The sequence below is a fragment of the Mobula birostris genome, chromosome 20 (assembly GCF_030028105.1).
Source record: "Mobula birostris isolate sMobBir1 chromosome 20, sMobBir1.hap1, whole genome shotgun sequence".
NCBI classification, from domain to species: Eukaryota; Metazoa; Chordata; class Chondrichthyes; order Myliobatiformes; family Myliobatidae; genus Mobula; species Mobula birostris.
Window position 1 is genome coordinate 56,017,813 of NC_092389.1, and position 17,739 is coordinate 56,035,551.

The 17,739-nt window shown below is 44.0% G+C and overlaps 1 long non-coding RNA gene across 1 annotated transcript; it reads right to left on the reverse strand.

Annotated features, from left to right (window-relative positions):
- Window positions 1–421: 421 nt before the first annotated feature.
- Window positions 422–6,760, reverse strand: LOC140185208 (uncharacterized). Its single transcript, XR_011882522.1, has 2 exons — window positions 3,881–6,760; window positions 422–2,083 (listed from the first exon to the last, which is right to left on the reverse strand). It is a non-coding gene; the product is annotated as an uncharacterized lncRNA (long non-coding RNA).
- Between the last annotated feature and the right edge of the window lie 10,979 nt (window positions 6,761–17,739).

Consider the following 17,739-nt stretch of genomic DNA (forward strand, 5'->3'; position numbering starts at 1 on the left):
TGCTGAGTTCCTCCAGCATTGTGTCTGTGTGTTGCTCGGTTTTCCAGCATCTGCAGATTTTCTCTTGTTTGTGACAATCAATTGCATTCATTTTTTACGGACAGGAAGGCTGGTTTAACATTTTATCTGGAACTGGCCACTTTAGTTTTTAACACTATGAGTGCGATGTTGTACTATGAATATGTTGACCACTACACTCTACATGGTTTTGTTCTATTTGTATTGCATCTCGTAAAATGTGTGAATGATTTGTGTTTCTGTTGTTGTGAGCGCGGCTTTGCCATGTGTCTGTGATGATGTTGCCGGTATGTTTATCAGAGCAGCTGTGTTTAATGTCATTTTCTGTTCACAACTGTAAAGGAAAATAAAACAATTGTTACTCCGGATCTGATGCAGCAATAAAAAGGGAAACACACAATGATAAAGAACAATAATAAAAATACAATAAATATAAATACATAGGATAGCTTATATACACAGATTGATTGTATGTCCTTAAAGTGACACCTGGCTGTACATGAGGTGACTGACAGGAAATGATGAAGTAGTGGTGGTTGCGGGTGTGGAGGAGTGGGTTAATGGGAGGAGGTGTCAGTTACTGCTTCTTGGGGCGAGTAACTGTTTTGAGTAACTGGGGCGTTTCTGGTGTGGATGCAATGTAGCCTCCTCCATGACGGGATTGGGGCAACAGCCCGTGAGTCGGGTGGGTGGGATCCTTCATGATGTTACAAGAAGCAGTAACTGACACCTCCTCCCATTAACCCACTCCTCCACACCCGCAACCACCACTACTTCATCATTTCCTGTCAGTCACCTTTTTGTATCCATCTCCCTGATGGTGGACAGGCTGATGTCACTGATGCTTTGGGCAGTTTGGACCGCCAGTTCAGAGCCTTCCTGTCAGCTGTAGTGCAGTTTCCGTACTGTGCAGTGACGCAACGAGTTAGGATATTCTCCACTGCGCACCTGCAGATTGAAATGAGTATGGATATACAGTGCACAGCCCAGCTCTCTGCGGCCTCCTCAGAAGGCAGAGGGTTGGTGAGTTTACTGTGACGGTGGAGGATGTGTTCTGGCACCATGAAAGCTTGAGACTGCTGACAGTTTCCACTGCCACGTCACTGATGTAAAGAGCGATGTGAGAGGTGCGAGTTCTCCCAAAGTCAATAACCATCTCCTTTATCCTGCTGACATTGAGGAAGAGGCATCAGGCTCAGCGCTCTTCCACCTCCTCTCTGTCGGCCATCTCACAGTTGTTGGCGATGAGCCCCTCAAGTGTGGTGTCACAGGCGACCCTGACGGTGTGATTACTCAGGTGTTTGACTGTGGAGTCATGTGTGAGCAGAGTGTACAGCAATGGGCTCAGCACACAGCCGTGCGGACACTGTGCTGAGGAGGACAGGAGACAGGAACTGTTGTACATCCTGACCATCTGATGGATAGCATGATGGGTTGTTTTTGGTATTTCAAATTCTTCTTTCTGTTCTTCACTCAATGACATCTCTGCTGATACACCCTCTGGACCGTACGTAATGGATGTGTCCGGTTAAAGAAAGAGTTTCTGCTCTGTGTTCGGTAAGGACCAGTTGATAATAAATCAGCTGAGATAGTTCCGCATACAGGGTGGTAGAATGTAAATACATCAGAGGTTTACATGTCAGGAGAAGGTGTCGTAGATAATCAGCGTCGCTGTGCAGTTCAAGACTGTCTGTACCTCGAAAGCAGAGCTGTCCTGCAAGTCTATTCCAGCAGAAGACTCCCATGTGTCCTGGAAATGGAAAATAAAGTCAGTAATAGCGTATCCCGCTGTCTGTCTGCACCTGGTGACATTTACAAAATCACTATGCTGACGTGCTGTCCCATCAGTGGCAGCCTTACACAGTCCCTTTAACCACGTTTCCATGGTAACATTATTAATGTCATTAATTGTTCGTGTCCAATCTCCATCTCTTCGTCGATGGAGTTCAAAAGCTCTTTCTACTGCACGTCACGCTGGGATTCGAGCTCTTTGTTCTGTCGTCTGCTAACATTAAAACTTCATCCAGAATCTTGGATCCGGGCTGGACTCGGGCTGTCTTAGACTCTGTAGGTGGGTATATAAGAACATACGAAGATAATAATTAGGAGCAGGACTCGGCCATCTGGCCCATCGAGCCTGCTCCGTCATTCAATAAGATCATGGCTGATGTGGCCAAGGACTCACCTTCACCTACCTGTCCCTTAACCCTCCATAACCCTTAATTCCCATACGATGCAAAATCTATCCACCCTTGTCATAAATATATTTACTGAGGTTGCCTCTACTGCTTCATTTTGCAGAGAATTCTACAAATTCACCACTCCAGGAAAAGCAGTTCCATCTCATCTCCGTCCTAAATCTACTCCTCAGAATCTTGAGGCTATGTCCGGAAGTTCCAGTCTCACCTACCAGTGGAAGCAACTTTCCTGCCTAAATCTTATCTATCCCTTTCATAATTTTATATGTTTCCATAAGACCTCGTCTCATTCTTCTGAATTCCAGTGAATATGTCGCAGGTGTTTTAACCTCTGTCCACAATCATTGTGGAAAATCATTTATTTTACCATGAGATCATAGAGAGTCCACATTTGTGGAACTCTGAGTTTGAGGAAAATCATCTTGTGTTTGGTTCCAGTAGCAGACAAGTGTATGTGTCCATATCAGAACAGAGGCGTTAGTTAAGAACGTTCTTTCCCAACCGTCCACACTTATCTCATCTGTACAGCTGTATTATCGCTCTGCTGAGGGGCTGTGGTCAGCACAATAATCTTAGTACTACAGACTTGCAACTGAATTGGATAAATACAGGCTGTCAAGTCACAAAGTTTTAACAGCACACAATTCTTTTAACCCTCTCTTCCCCCTCACTTCCCTTCTCTGTCTGCCACCCTGACCTTCTCTCCATATCTCTCCCACCAATCTCCGCCCTCTGAATGAGAGGGAAATCAGCTTGTATTTGGTTCCAGTAGCAGACAAGTGTGTATGAACTCCTCAGAGCAGAGGAGTTAATTCAGAACGTTCTTTCCCATCCGTCTACACTTATCTCATCTGTACAGCTGTATTATCGCTCTACTGAGGGGTTGTGGTCAGCACAATGATCTTAGTTAACAGACTTGCAACTGAATTGGATAAATACCGGCCATCGAAAAAATCATAAAGCTTTAACAACACACAACACTTTTAACCCTCTCTTCCCCCTCCCTACCCTTCTTTCACTACATCTCTCCCCCCACCGACTCTCCCCCCACCCTTCCCCCACTCTCCACCCTCTGAGTTAGAGGGAGCTCAGCTTGAGTTCGGATCCAGTAGCAGACAAGTGTGTATGACTTTATCAGAACAGAGGAGTTAATTCAGAACGTTCTTTCCCAACCGTCCACACTTATCTCATTTGTACAGCTGTATTATCGCTCTACTGAGGGGTTGTGGTCAGCACAATGATCTTAGTTCTGCAGACTTGCAACTGAATTGGATAAATACAGGCTATCGACGAAGTCACAAACTTTAACAGCACACAACTGTTTTAACCCTCTCTCCCCCGCCCCCTCACCTTCTCTCCATTCTCCTCCCTCTGAGTTACAGGGAAATCAGCTCATGTTTCTATCTGGGAAAAATCCACAAGGTCCCAAAGCTTTAACAACACACAGCTCTTTTCACTGTCTCTGCCCGCCCCCCTCCCCTTCTCTCCATTCTCCTCCCTCTGATTACAGGGAAATCAGCTTGTGTTTCTATCTAGGAAAAATCCACAAGGCCACAAAGCTTTAACAACACACAGCTCTTTTGATTTCATATTTCAAATGTTCTTCCACAGGGCTGATGACTATAAATGCTTTGGCGCTGCCAGTTCAGAGAGCTGACACGTACCTGCTGTCACAGAGAAGGCACAGCACTGCTACTGCTTTAGAAGTTTTCACAAGTTCAGCTTGTCGTCTAAAACTCTGACAAACTTCGATAAATGCATGATAGACAGTATCCTGACTGGTTGCATCACAGCCTGGGACAGAAACCGGTTCCGATGAACGGAAAATTCTACAGAAAGTGCTGGACATCTCCCAGCCAGCAAAAAAAAAATTCAGCACATCGACAAGAAGTGCTGCCACAAGAAAGCAGCATCAATGATAACACCTCCCACCCGCTCAGGCCACGCTCTCTTCCCGCTGCTGCCTTGGGGAAGGAGGTCCCACACGCATGGACACATTTTCCAGGCCTCTGCAACTCATCGTCTCAGCATTATGAGTCTGTCGGTCTTCGTGTGTAGTTTATTTTTATTTTATAACATTTTTCTGTTCTACTGTGCATGCCCGTAAGAAAATGAATATCATGGTCGTACATGGTTATGTATATGTACTTTCATAATAAGTTTAATTTCAAATTTGAGCAAAGACGCAAAAGCACACAGACATCCATCCAAAGGCAGAATGAGACACACACTCACAAACTCACACTCACATACTCACATACACACTCACACACTCAGACTAACAGACACACACACACAAACACACTCACACACACACACACTCACACAGACACACACACTCACACACACACTCACTCACACACACACTCACTCACACAGACACACACACAGACACACACACACACACTCACTCACACCCACTCACACAGACACACACACTCACTTTCACAGTCAGACACACACACTCAAACACCGATCCACACGTGCTCGCGCAGAGAGGCACACATTGACATAAATGTGCACACAGGCCATGAGACTCATACGAAACGCAGACAGACACACACGTGCTCGCACAGACACATGCTGTGTACAGTACATGCACACTCACACACATCAATAGAAGCAAACAAGCACACAGACTCAAATACACATGCAGACATCACAAGAATCCCGGCCCTGTTGCAAGGCCTGTGGAAAGGATGTGGGAGTGTCCTTTTGAAATGGAGATGAGGAAGAATTTCTTAAACCAGAGATTAGTGAATCTGTGAAATTCCTTGCTACAGCCAGGGGTGGAGGTCGTCATTATTAATATTTAAGGCAGAGGTTGATAGATCCTTGACTGGTCAGGGCATGGAGGGATACAGGGAGAAAGCAGGAGACTGGAGCTGAGAGGGATAATGAATCAGCCGTGTTGAAATTACCGTGCAGACTCGGTGAGCCAAATGGCCTAATTATTCTCCTGTAACTTGTGGTCTCATAACAAACTCTCATTCAATGTCAGCAAGAGCAAGGAGCTGATTATTAACCCCAGAGGGAGGGAACTGGAGGTCCATGAGCCAGTCCTCATCGGGGATCAAAGGTGGACAGGGTCACCAATCTCAAACCTTTGTAATCACCTTCAAGGCTCTTCATCTCATGTTATTAATATGCATTATTATTATTATTATATTTATTTATTTATTTTCTTTTGTATTTGCATAGTTTGTTGTGTTTTTTTGCATATGATTTCCTTTTTCTTTTGTCTGTCCTGTTGAGTACAGTTTTTAATGTTGGCGCGTGGCTAAGTGGTTAAGGCTTTCGTCTAGTGATCTGAAGGTCGCTCGTCGAGCCTTGGCTGAGGCAGCGTGTTGTGTCGTCGAGCAAGGCACTTAACCACACATTTGCTCTGCGACGACACCGGTGCCAAGCTCTATGGGTCCTAGTGCCCTTCCCTTGTACAACATCGGTGGCGAGCAGAAGGGAGACTTGCAGCATGGGCAACTGCCGGTCTTCCATACAACCTTGCCCAGGCCTGCGCCCTGGAAACCTTCCAAGGCGCAAATCCATGGTCTCGCGAGACTAACGGATGCCTGTTTGTGAATTCTATTATGGTTCTTTGCTTTACTGAGCTTGCCCACAGAAAAACGAATCTCGAGATTCCAGCAGAAGTGGTTCAGGCAGGTTCGATGTTGTCGTTTAAAGTTAAATTGGATAGAAATATGGACAGGAAAGGAACGGGGGGTTATGGGCCGAGTGCAGGTTGGTGGGACTAGGTGAGAGTAAGAGTTCGGCACGAACTAGAAGGGCCGACATGGCCTGTTTCCGTGCTGAAATTGTTATACGGTTATATGAGCGGTTGGTCATGACGAGAATTAACTCCTGCCTGTGCATGGACCTGGACCCACTGCAATTTGCTGATCGCCACAATCTGTCCACAGCAGATGCATTCTCACTGTCTCTCCACTCAGCCTTAGATCAGCAGGACAATAGCAATACACAAGTCAGGCTGCTGATTACAGCTCAGCGTTCAACACAATCAGACCCTCAATTGTAATCAACAAGCTCCAAACCCTGGGCCTCTGTACCTCCTTCTGCAACTGGATCCTCACCAGGAGACCACAGTCTGTGTGGATCAGAAATAACATCTCCTCCTTGCTGACAATCAACACTGACACACCTCAACGATGCGTGCTCAGCCCACTGCTCTGCTCTCTCCACACCCACGTCTGTGTGTATAGACACATATATAACCTTGACCTCAACATCATTAAGACAAAGGAATTCATTGTGGATTCAGGAAGGGGAAGTCGAGGAACACACACCAGTCCTCATCGTAGGATCAGAAGTGAAAAGGGTGAACAGTTTCCATTTCCTGCTTGTCAACATCTCTGAGGAACTATCCTGGGCCCAACATATTGATGCAGTTACAATGAAGACACAACATCGGCTATATTTCATTCGGAGATTGAGGGAATCGGTCTGTCACTGAAGACACTTGCAAATTTCTACAGATGTACTGTGGAGAGCATTCTAACTGGTGTTGTCACTGTCTGATGTGGAGAGGCCACTGCACAGGATCGGAAAATGCTGCAGAAAGTTGTAAACTCAGCCAGCTCCTTCATGGACACTGGACTCCACGGCATCCAGGACACAGTCAAAAGATGATGCCACAAAAAGGTGGCGTCCATCATTAAGCCCCCATCACCCAGGACAGGCCGTCTTCTCATTGATAACATCAAGGAGGATGTACAGGACCCTGGAGACACACTCAACGTTTCAGGAACAGCATCTTCCCCTCTGCCATCAGATTTCTAAATGGACAATGAACTCCAGAACACTTCCTCAGTATTTTCCCTCGCTTTTTGCAGTGCTCTTCAAATTTAATTTTATACATACTGATTGTAATTTGTAGTTTTTATCACTAGATATTGCAATGTACTGCTGTCACAAAACAACAAATTTCACCACATATGCCAGTGATATGAAACCTGATTCTGATACACAAACACACACAGCTGGGCTCAGACACACAACACTTCCACATTCCTCCCATTGTGACTCCCTGCTTGCTCCGTGGCCCCCGGTATGAAGCTCAAACTGTTGCAACACCTGCCCTTTAAATTCATGTCTGAGGCTGTATTATATCTGTTCACTGTTTGAGATCGATATTAAATGACAAGCATTGAATGGGAAGGAGGGTTTGAATACAAGAATAAAGATTTCCTCTGAAGGTATATGGGGTCCTGGTGAGAGCGTACGTGGAACACTGTGCCCAGGTCTGGTCTCCCTCCCAGAGTCAGCCTGTGGGATGAAGGGAATGAGTGAAGATTTCCCAGCTTGATAAGGGAGGTGAGGTAGTGTCCTCAGAAATAGTATACTGACTAGTCCTGTCTCAAAATTAGAGAACTAAGGCCTGTATTGTGCTATAGGTTTTCTATGTTTTTATGTTTTTAAACACTCGATTTCCATACATTCCACATGTTTCCATACATTCCACACTTTTACATAAAGGAGATGTTGTTGATATTGGCCTACAACAAGGAGGATCAGACGGGGAGCTCCAGGTTTTAGAATGGGCACTACTACAACCATTTTCCATGAGGAAAGTCGATGGCCAAACCTCAAAATACGATTCAAAATGTTAATATTTTCAAAAAAGGAAATTTGATACATACCTGTTGAATCAAGAATTTCTTCTACAAGTTCCTGATACATTTTGTTCCCATTCACAACTCTCTACTCTGCCCTTTTCCTTATAAAACTGGCAACCCCACCCCTCTGCCAACTAACCTGTCAAGCCGAACGACAATATAATCCTACACAGGAATAAAAACTTAAAATGTGCAGGTTTCCTGAATAGATATAACATTGGAAAACTTTGACAAATGAGAAGAAAACTTCTTAAAGTCGTGACCACTATAAATCAGAGTTCTCGCATTTCATTGCAATATTTTAATCCTGTTATGTATGTTCACAAGTAGACTGGGATAGAGACACCCCACCCAACAAATCTTCATTTTTAAAGCCTCCAACAAAACACCAGTTACACCAAGATACCTTTCTGCAGCTTTCACAATAATTTTAATTTACTCAGTAGGATGGGATGCCTGAGCAGTACAATTCACCACATCATTTATAAACATCACAAACTTCATTTTATCCGGCAGTGAAGTATCTTTGGTGGGAGAACTGTGATGCTGGCATATCCACTGACGTCACAGTCTGTGCTCTGACTGGGAACACTTTATCCAGTTTACCTGCTCTGCTTGCTGTACTTGTCCATAACAGGCCCTTCTGCTCCTTGTGTTGTTCTGAACCAACTGAACCGGACATTTCATGCCTTACTAAACCAATCCCTCTGCCTACACAAGGAACACATCCCTGTATTCTCCACACATTCAGGTGGTATCTAATAGACTCCATCACATCTGCCTCCACCACCACCCCTGACATTCATTCCAGACACCTGTCACTATGAGTATAAAAAACAGAACTTGAAACACAAATCTCCCTTACAATTCTGAGTCAGGTTTTTAACATCTTTTATAACTGTTTTTTTAAGCAGCAGCTGTGCCGAGAAAAGATGCAAAATTACACTAAATTACAAAATTCATAAATAGTGCAAAAAGGACCAATGAGGTAGTTTTTTTCTCTTTTCTCCTGAAGTGCATGCCCTCAGGTATTAGACATTTCCTCCATAGAGATCAAAATACGGGTTGTCCACTCTGTCTGTGCTTCTCACGTTCCTGTAAACGTCTGTCAGACCTCCCTCAGCCTCAGCCGCTCCAGAGAAACTAGATCCCGAGATTGTCCATTCTCACTTTATCCAGGCAGCATCCTGTTTAGCCTCTTCCACTCACCATCCAAAACCTCCGCATTATTCCTACATTAGAATGCAATTCTCCAGATACAACATTACTGCCTGACACTGGAACCAGTATCTGGAGTTGTGAACTCGGATTCCAACTTCCCTCAGTAGATCAATACTGTCCAATCCCGCCCCATGAATATAACCGCAAGGGGGTAATGCTGAGCCTTTATAACACTCTAGTCAGACCACACTTGGAGTATTGTCAATAGTGTTGGGCTCCATATCTCAGAAAGGATCGGTCGTCATTGGAGAGAGTCCAAAAGAGGTTCAAAAGGATGATTTTGGGAATGAAGTGGTTAACATATGAAGAGCATTTGGCAACTTTGAGCATGTACACCCTGGAATTCTGAAGAATGCAGAGGGGATCTCATTGAAACCTGTTGAATGATGAAAGGACCAGATAAGGTGGATGTGGAGAGGATGTTTCCGATGGTGGGGCTATCAAAATCCAGAGGGCACAGCCACAAAAAATGAGGGTTCACCTTTTCAAACAGAGGTAAGTTTATAGTTTTTTATTAGACAGGGAGTATTGGATCTGTGGAATGCTCTGCACAGACTGCGGTAGAGGCCAAGTCTGTGGGTATATTTAAGGCAGAAGTTGATTGTTTCCTGATCGGTCAGGGCATCAAAGGATATGGTGAGAGGTCAGGTGTATGGAATTGAGTGTGATCCGGGATCAGCCATGACAGAAAGGCAGCAGACTCGATGGGGTGAATGGCTTAATTCTGCTCCAATTACTTATGGTCTTATGGACACAAACCCCCTTAATCATGATGAATCTCCTCTGCAGTCTTCCAGCACTAAACATCCTTTGTATGGAAAGCTAAGAAGAACTGAATACAACTTTTCAAGAACTTTGGCAAGTCAGGCACCATCTATTGGGGGGAATGGAGTCGATGTTTGGGACAGAACCTCTCTCTTACAGCACTGACACAGACCTTTCGGCCCAACCTTTCCATGCTGTACTGCGGTACACTTAAACAAATCCCTCTGCCTGTCTTTGACACAGAACATAGAAATCTACAGCACATTACAGGCCCTTCAGCCCACAATGTTGTGTCGACCATGTAACCTACTCTAGAAACTGCCTAGGAGTTCCCTATCGTATAGCCGTCAATTTTTCTAAGCTCCATGTGCCTATCTAAAAGTCTCTTACAATACCCTATTGTAACTGCATCTACCACCATTGTTGGCAGTGCAGTATGACTTGGATAGTTTAGGTGAGCGGGAAAATTCATGGCAGATGCAATTTAATGCGGATAAATGTGAGGTTATCCGCTTTGGTGGCAAAAACAGGAAAACAGATTATTATCTGAATGGTGGCCGATTAGGAAAAGGGGAGGTGCAACGAGACCTGGGTTTCATTGTACACCAGTCATTGAAAGTGGGCATGCAGGTATAGCAGGCGGTGAAAAAGGCGAATGGTATGCTGGCATTTATAGCGAGAGGATTCGAGTACAGGAGAAGGAAGGTACTACTGCAGTTGTACAAGGCCTTGGTGAGACCACACCTGGAGTATTGTGTTCAGTTTTGGTCCCCTAATCTGAGGAAAGACATCCTTGCCATAGAGGGAGTACAAAGAAGGTTCACCAGATTGATTCCTGGGATGGCAGGACTATTATATGATGAAAGACTGGATCGACTAGGCTTATACTCATTGAAATTTAGAAGATTGATGGGGGATCTTATTAAAACATATAAAATCCTAATGGGATTGGACAGGCTAGATGCAGGAAGATTGTTCCCGATGTTGGGGAAGTACAGAACGGGGGGGGGGGCACAGTTTGAGGATAAAGGGGAAGCCTTTTAGGACCGAGATTGGGAAAAACTTCTTCACACAGAGAGTGGTGAATCTGTGGAATTCTCTGCCACAGGAAGCAGTTGAGGCCAGTTCATTGGCTATATTTAAGAGGGAGTTAGATATGGCCCTTGTGGCTAAAGGGATCGGGGGTATGGAGAGAAGGCAGGTACAGGGTTCTGAGTTGGATGATCAGCCATGATCATACTGAATGGCGGTGCAGGCTTGAAGGGCCGAATGGCCTACTGTACCTATTTTCTATGTTTTTCTATGTTTCTATTCCAGACACCATCCACACTCTGTGTGAAAAACTTAACCCCTGACATCCCCCTTGTACCGACTTCCAAGCACCTGAAAACTATGTCCCCTCCTGTTAGTCATTTCGCTCCCTCTTTCATATCCACATTCCTTTTGTAGTGAGGTGACCAGAGTTGAACACAGTACTGCAAGTGGGGACTAAATGTCTCCTAATATAGCTTCACCATTCCCTCACAGCTCTTGAACTCAGTCCCACGGTTGATGAATCCATCACACCAGACGCCTTCTTAACAACACTGCCAACCTGTACAGCAGCTTTGAGTGTCGTATGGACACGGACCCCAAGATCTCTCTGACCCTCCACCTGCCAGGAGTCTTACCATTAATGTTATATTCTGTGTTCAAAACTGACCTGTCAAACTGATCCGCTTCACACGTATCTGGGTTGAACTCCATCTGCCACTTCTCAGCCCAGTTCTGCATCCTATCTATTTTCCGCTGTAATCTCTAACAACCCTCCAGACTCTCCACAACACCCCCAACTTTTGTGTCATCAAGTCAAGTTGCTTTTATTGTCATTTCGACCATAAACTGCTGGTACAGTACACAGTAAAAACAAAACCACGTTCCTCCAGGACCCTGGTGCTACATGAAACAACACAAAACTACACTAGACTGTGTGAGACAGCACAAGGCTACACTAGACTACGTAAAACAACATAAAAACTGCACTAGACTACAGCCCTGCACAGCACTACATAAAGTGCACAAAACAGTGCAGGGCAGTACAATAATTAATACACAAGACAATAAGCACAGTAGAGGACAAATTACAATATAATAATAAATGATGTAGATGTCAGTCTAGACTCTGGGTATTGAGCAGTCTGATGGCTGGGGGGAAGAAACTGTTGCACAGTCTGGTCGTGAGAGCCCGAATGCTTCGGTACCTTTTGCCAGATGGCAGGACGGAGAAGAGTTTGTGTGAGGGGTGCAATAGACAATAGGTGCAGGAGTCGGCCATTCGGCCCTTCGAGCCAGCACTACCATTCACTTTGATCATGGCTGATCATCCACAATCAGTACCCCGTTCCTGTCTTCTCCCCATATCCATTGACTCCGCTATCATTAAGAGCTCTATCTAACTCTTTCTTGAAAGCATCCAGAGAATTGGCCTCCATTGTCTTCTGAGGCAGAGCATTCCACAGATCCACAGCTCTCTGGGTGAAAATGTTTTTCCTCAACCCCGTTCTAAATGGCCTACCCCTTATTCTTAAACTGTGGCCCTGTTCTGTACTCCCCAACATTGGGAACATGTTTCCTGCCTCCAGTGTGTCCAATCCCTTAATAATCTTATATGTTTCAATCAGATCCCCTCTCATCCTTCTAAATTCTAGTGTATACAAGCCCAGTCGCTCCAATCTTTCAACATATGACAGTCCCGCCATACCGGGAATTAACCTTGTGAGCCTACGCTGCACTCCCTCAGCAGCAAAAATGTACTTCCTCAAATTTGGAGACCAAAACTGCACACAATACTCCAGGTGTAGTCTCACCGGGGCCCTGTACAACTGCAGAAGGACCTCTTTGCTCCTATACTCAATTCCCCTTGTTATGAAGGCCAACATGCCATTAGCTTTCTTCACTGCCTGCTGTCCTGCATGCTTACTTTCAGTGACTGATGTACAGGAACACCCAGATCTTGTTGTACTTCCCCTTTTCCGAACTTGACAACATTCAGAGCATAATCTGCCTTCCTGTTCTTGCCACCAAAGTGGATAATCTCAAATTTATCCGCATTAAACTGCATCAGCCACGCATCTGCCCACTCACCCAACCAGTCCAAGTCACACGGCATTCTCATAACATCCTCCTCACATTTCACACTGCCACTCAGCTTTGTGCCATCTGCAAAGTTGCTAATGTTACTTATAATCCATTCATCTAAACCATTAATGTATATTGTAAATAGCTGCGGTCCCAGCACCGAGCTTTGCGGTACCCCACCAGTCACTGCCTGCCATTCTGAAAAGGACCAGTTAATCCCTACTCTTTGTTTCCTGTCTGCCAACCAATTTTCTATCCATGTCAGTATCCTACCCCCAATACAATGTGCTCTAATTTTGCCCACTAATCTCCTACGTGGGACCTTATCAAAGGCTTTCTGAAAGTCCAGGTACACTACATCTACTGGCTCTCCCTTGTCCATTTTCATAGCTACACCCTCAAAAAATTCCAGAAGATTAGTCAAGTGTGATTTCCCCTTTGTAAATCCATGCTGACTCAGACCAATCCTGTTACTGCTATTAAAATGTGCTGCTATTTCATCTTTTATAATTGACTCCAGCATCTTCCCCACCACTGATGTCAGATTAGCTGGTCTATAATTCCGATTTCTGTCTCCCTCCTTTCTTAAAAAGTGCGATAACATTAGCTACCCTCCAATCCACAGGAACTGATCCTGAATCTATAGGACATTGGAAAATGATTAGCAATGCGTCCACGATTTCTAGAGCCACCTCCTTAAGTACTCTGGGATGCAGACCATCGATTCTGGGGATTTATCACCCTTCAGTCCCATCAGTCTATCCAACACCATTTTCTGCCTAATGTGAATTTCCTTCAGTTCCTCCGTTACCTTAGGTCCTCCGGCCACTATTACATCTGGGAGATTGTGTCTTCCCCAGTGAAGACAGATCCAAAGTATCTGTTCAACTCGTCTGCCATTTCTTTGTTTCCATAATAAATTCACCCGTTTCTTTCTTCAAGGGCCCAACTTTGGTCTTAATTAATGTTTTCCTCTTCACATATCTAAAAAGCTTTTACTATCCTCCTTTGTATTCTTGGCTTGCTTACCTAATCTTTTCTCCCCGTTTTGCCTTTTTAGGTATCTTCTGTTGCTCTTTAAAAGTTTCCCAATCCTCTGGCTTCCCCCTCATCTTTGCTATGTTATACTTCTCTTTTATTTGTATACTGTCCTTTACTTCCCTTGTCAGCCACCGACGCCCCTTACTCCCCTTCGGATCTTCCTTCCTCTTTGGAATGAACTGACCCTGCACCTTCTGTATTATTGCCAGAAATACCTGCCACTGGTGCGTGGGGCCCTTCACAATACTGTTAGCTTTGCGGGGCAGCGTGTGGTGTAAATGTCTGTAATCAGCGGGGCCTTCTGGGAGTTGTAGTCATAACCCTCGCCTCCTCGCACGCTCCCTGCAAAGACATTTTTCATCAGCTGCCACAAGCTTTGCCGGAACGGACTGACTGAGGCGACGAAGGGGAACCGCGCCCGTCCTTGTGAACGCCGAGTCCGGCGACCATCGACAGCAGCGACTCGCTGAACTTCGCCATGGCCATGGAGCGGAAGAGGAGGGGCCGAACATGGGGCAGATTTCCGCCAGCCTATCGTCGCTCAGACCCTCCACTAACCTCTGCTGTCAGTGGTTATATTGCCTGTCGGTCAAATAAGAACTCAGACGGTGATTAGTTAATATGAACGTCAGTCAGCCTCCTGTCCTGACGCGCTTGAGTTTGGATTTACTGTATATCGGGGACTGGAAGCCGATATATTTGAATGTGTTTGGTAAAGCAAATTGGGAGAAATGTAAGTTTTTATGTGACGATGCATCAGTCTCCGAGTAACACTATTAATAATAGAAGGGCACAGGCCGTGATGAGGAAGACGGTGATTTACTGGAATTATATTGAGATAATATTTGAAGGGATATTAAACTTGGAGATGTTTGCGATGTGGTTAAGGAAATGGGGGGATTTGAAATGATCATATTATTCCAGTGTTGATTAATGAGGGCAAAATGATTGTGACTGAAACAGGGGAGGTTGTGTTACTGGCTGGGTCATTTGCTGTCATTCAAAATCAAGACCATTTAAGTGAAGAAGTTAAACAATGTAGGGATATGTTTTTCAGTGAATAAATACCCTGATGTGTTGGAACCCAGTCATAGTATCACTGATGTAGAGTTTTCTTTGCAGAAATTTAAGAAATCTATTATTAATTCAGGTCAGGCACCCCAGGAAAGTGTGATATATGTAATTGTAATTCTCTCTTGTGAAAATATTAAATTTTTGAATTGTGTTTGGAGATCAGGCCATCTTCTTCCCTCATGCAATATGGCAGCAGTTGTGCCTGTTCTGAAACCTGGGAGATCCCCGTCTGATCCTTCTCGTTTTGGGCCTATATCGTTAATGTCTCATTCATGTAAACTGATGGAATGTATGGTAATCGAGTGCTTGAGTTATATTTTGGAAAAGAGAGGTGATATAGCATTTTATCAGAGTGGATCTTGGAAGGGCAGAAAAACATTAGATTCAGTTTTAGATTTGGAAGATGATATTAGGAAAGGACAGTTAAATAAAGATGTTGTAATAGCAGTATTATTTGCTATTGTTACCACATATGATATGTTATGGACGGAAGGACTTTTGATCAAATTTTGGAGATTAGGAATGAGGGGAGATTGCATAATTTATCTGAGTTTTTTATTTGGACGGACTGTGCAGGAATGGGTGGGCACATGATATGAAATTATATGATTAAATTCTTGAGGAATAGTCTGTCATAAGTTTTCCAGACATGCGGATGGATAATAAACTGACATGGAAGCACCCTATCAGTAAAATAATTTATATGTGTGGCTATTCTAGGGTGCAACAGGAAAATCTTTGTTGATTTTCTATATTTGTTTAATTCAATCTGTTCTTGATTCTGGTTATGTGGCTTAAGGATCAGCTTCATCTTCAACTTTATTCTGTTTGGGTGTGATACCAGCACAGGCTTTAAGATTGTGTTGTGGTGCAGTAAGGTCGTCTCCTTTTTCGGCTTTACTGGTTGAAATAGGATAATTGCCCTCACAATGACAGAGGGTGAAGTTGCTGTTAACATACTGGATTAATTTGAGGGGTAAAGAAATATCATCATGTTAAAGGTGTGATAGAGGACTGTTGGGAACATCACAAGAAGAATGTTTTTAGTTCTGGGTGGCTGGGTTCTTATCAAGCTGGGAATATGGGTGTATTGGATGATACAACATCTCCCACTGTAGCTTTCTCTGTAGCACCACCTTGTTTTTCCAATGACTTCAGTTGATGTTCGGTAACACAATAGGATTATGTTCTGCCTGAGAGTCTGCTGGTTCATCGGTATATTAATGAAAGTTGTTATCATACGGAAACCATTTTTACAGATGGATGAAATGATAATTTAACTGGGAATGTTGGTGTGGCTGTTTTCTTTCTTTGTGTCTGAATTGCAGGTAATGATAAAGAAATGACTTACCAGCCACTAATCAGTACATGATGCATAATTCATTGTCATCCTTTTAGGCTTACAGTGGGTGGAAGAAATTGGTCCATGCTAATTTGTAATTTCTTCAGAATCCTTTTCGGTTTCGATAAGACTTAAAACAGGTTATTCTAGCAGTAGGTCAGATTTGCTGTTAGAAACTCATCAAACAGTATTTCATATACAAGGTTTGGTTCATATGTCTACACATTATGGATCCTGCACAGCGCACTGTTAAGGGAAATGATCAGGCTGACTGTTTAGCAAAAACACCTGTTAAAAGTTCAGCTGTGGAAATCAACCTTCCACTTAGCAAATCAGAAGCTAAGGGTTAAGAATTAGTGGCTTATGGCAAGACTTGTAAGATAATGGACACAAGGACAGACACCTTTACAGAATACATAAACCTGCTGGGTTTATAGATGAAGGCCTGAAAACAAGAAGGGGGAAGGAATTATATTGACAGAACTTGGAATTGTCCACACTATGCTTAATTATACCTTGTATCTAATTGGAAAACTTCATTCTGTGTCATGTACATTTTGACATTATGAAACTGTTAAACACATACTATTTCAGTGTGAAGCATATCAGGCTGAAAAATCAATTGCAGTCTCAGTATGAACTTTGGGGGCCAGATGGGAGTGACTTTAAGCTAATTCACAGCATTTAGTGGGAAAAGGCATGTAATAATGGTAATGTCACAATTGTAATGAGGGATTTCAATATGCAAGGGGATTGGGAAAATCAGGTTGGTGTCAGATCACAAGAGAGGGAATTTGTTGAATGCCTACGAGATGGCTTTTCAGAGCAGCTTGTGTTTGGGCCGACTTGGGGAAAGGTCACCCTTCATTGGGTGTTGTACAATAACCCTGACCTTATTCAGGAGCTTAAAGTAAAGGAACCCGTCAGAGGCAGTGATCATAATATAATTGAATTCATACTGCAATTTCATAGGGAGAAGCTTAAGTCACATGTATCAGTCTCACAATGGAATAAAGGGAATTACAGAGGCATGAGAGAGGTGAATTGGAGGAGGATACTGGTGGGAGGACGGTGAGCAGAGGTGGCTGAAGCATCTGGGAATAGCTCACAAGGTGCAGGATAGACATGTCTCACAGAAGAAGTTCTCAAGTGGCAGGGGTAGGCACCCGTGGCTGACAAGGGAAGTTAGGGACTGCTTAAAACCTGAGGAAATGTCATATAAGGTAGCACAAGTGAGTGGGATGCTGGATTATTGGATTCTTTGAAAATCCAAAAAAAGGCAACTAACAAGCAATAAGAACGTTAAAGATGATATATGAGGCAAATGAGCCAA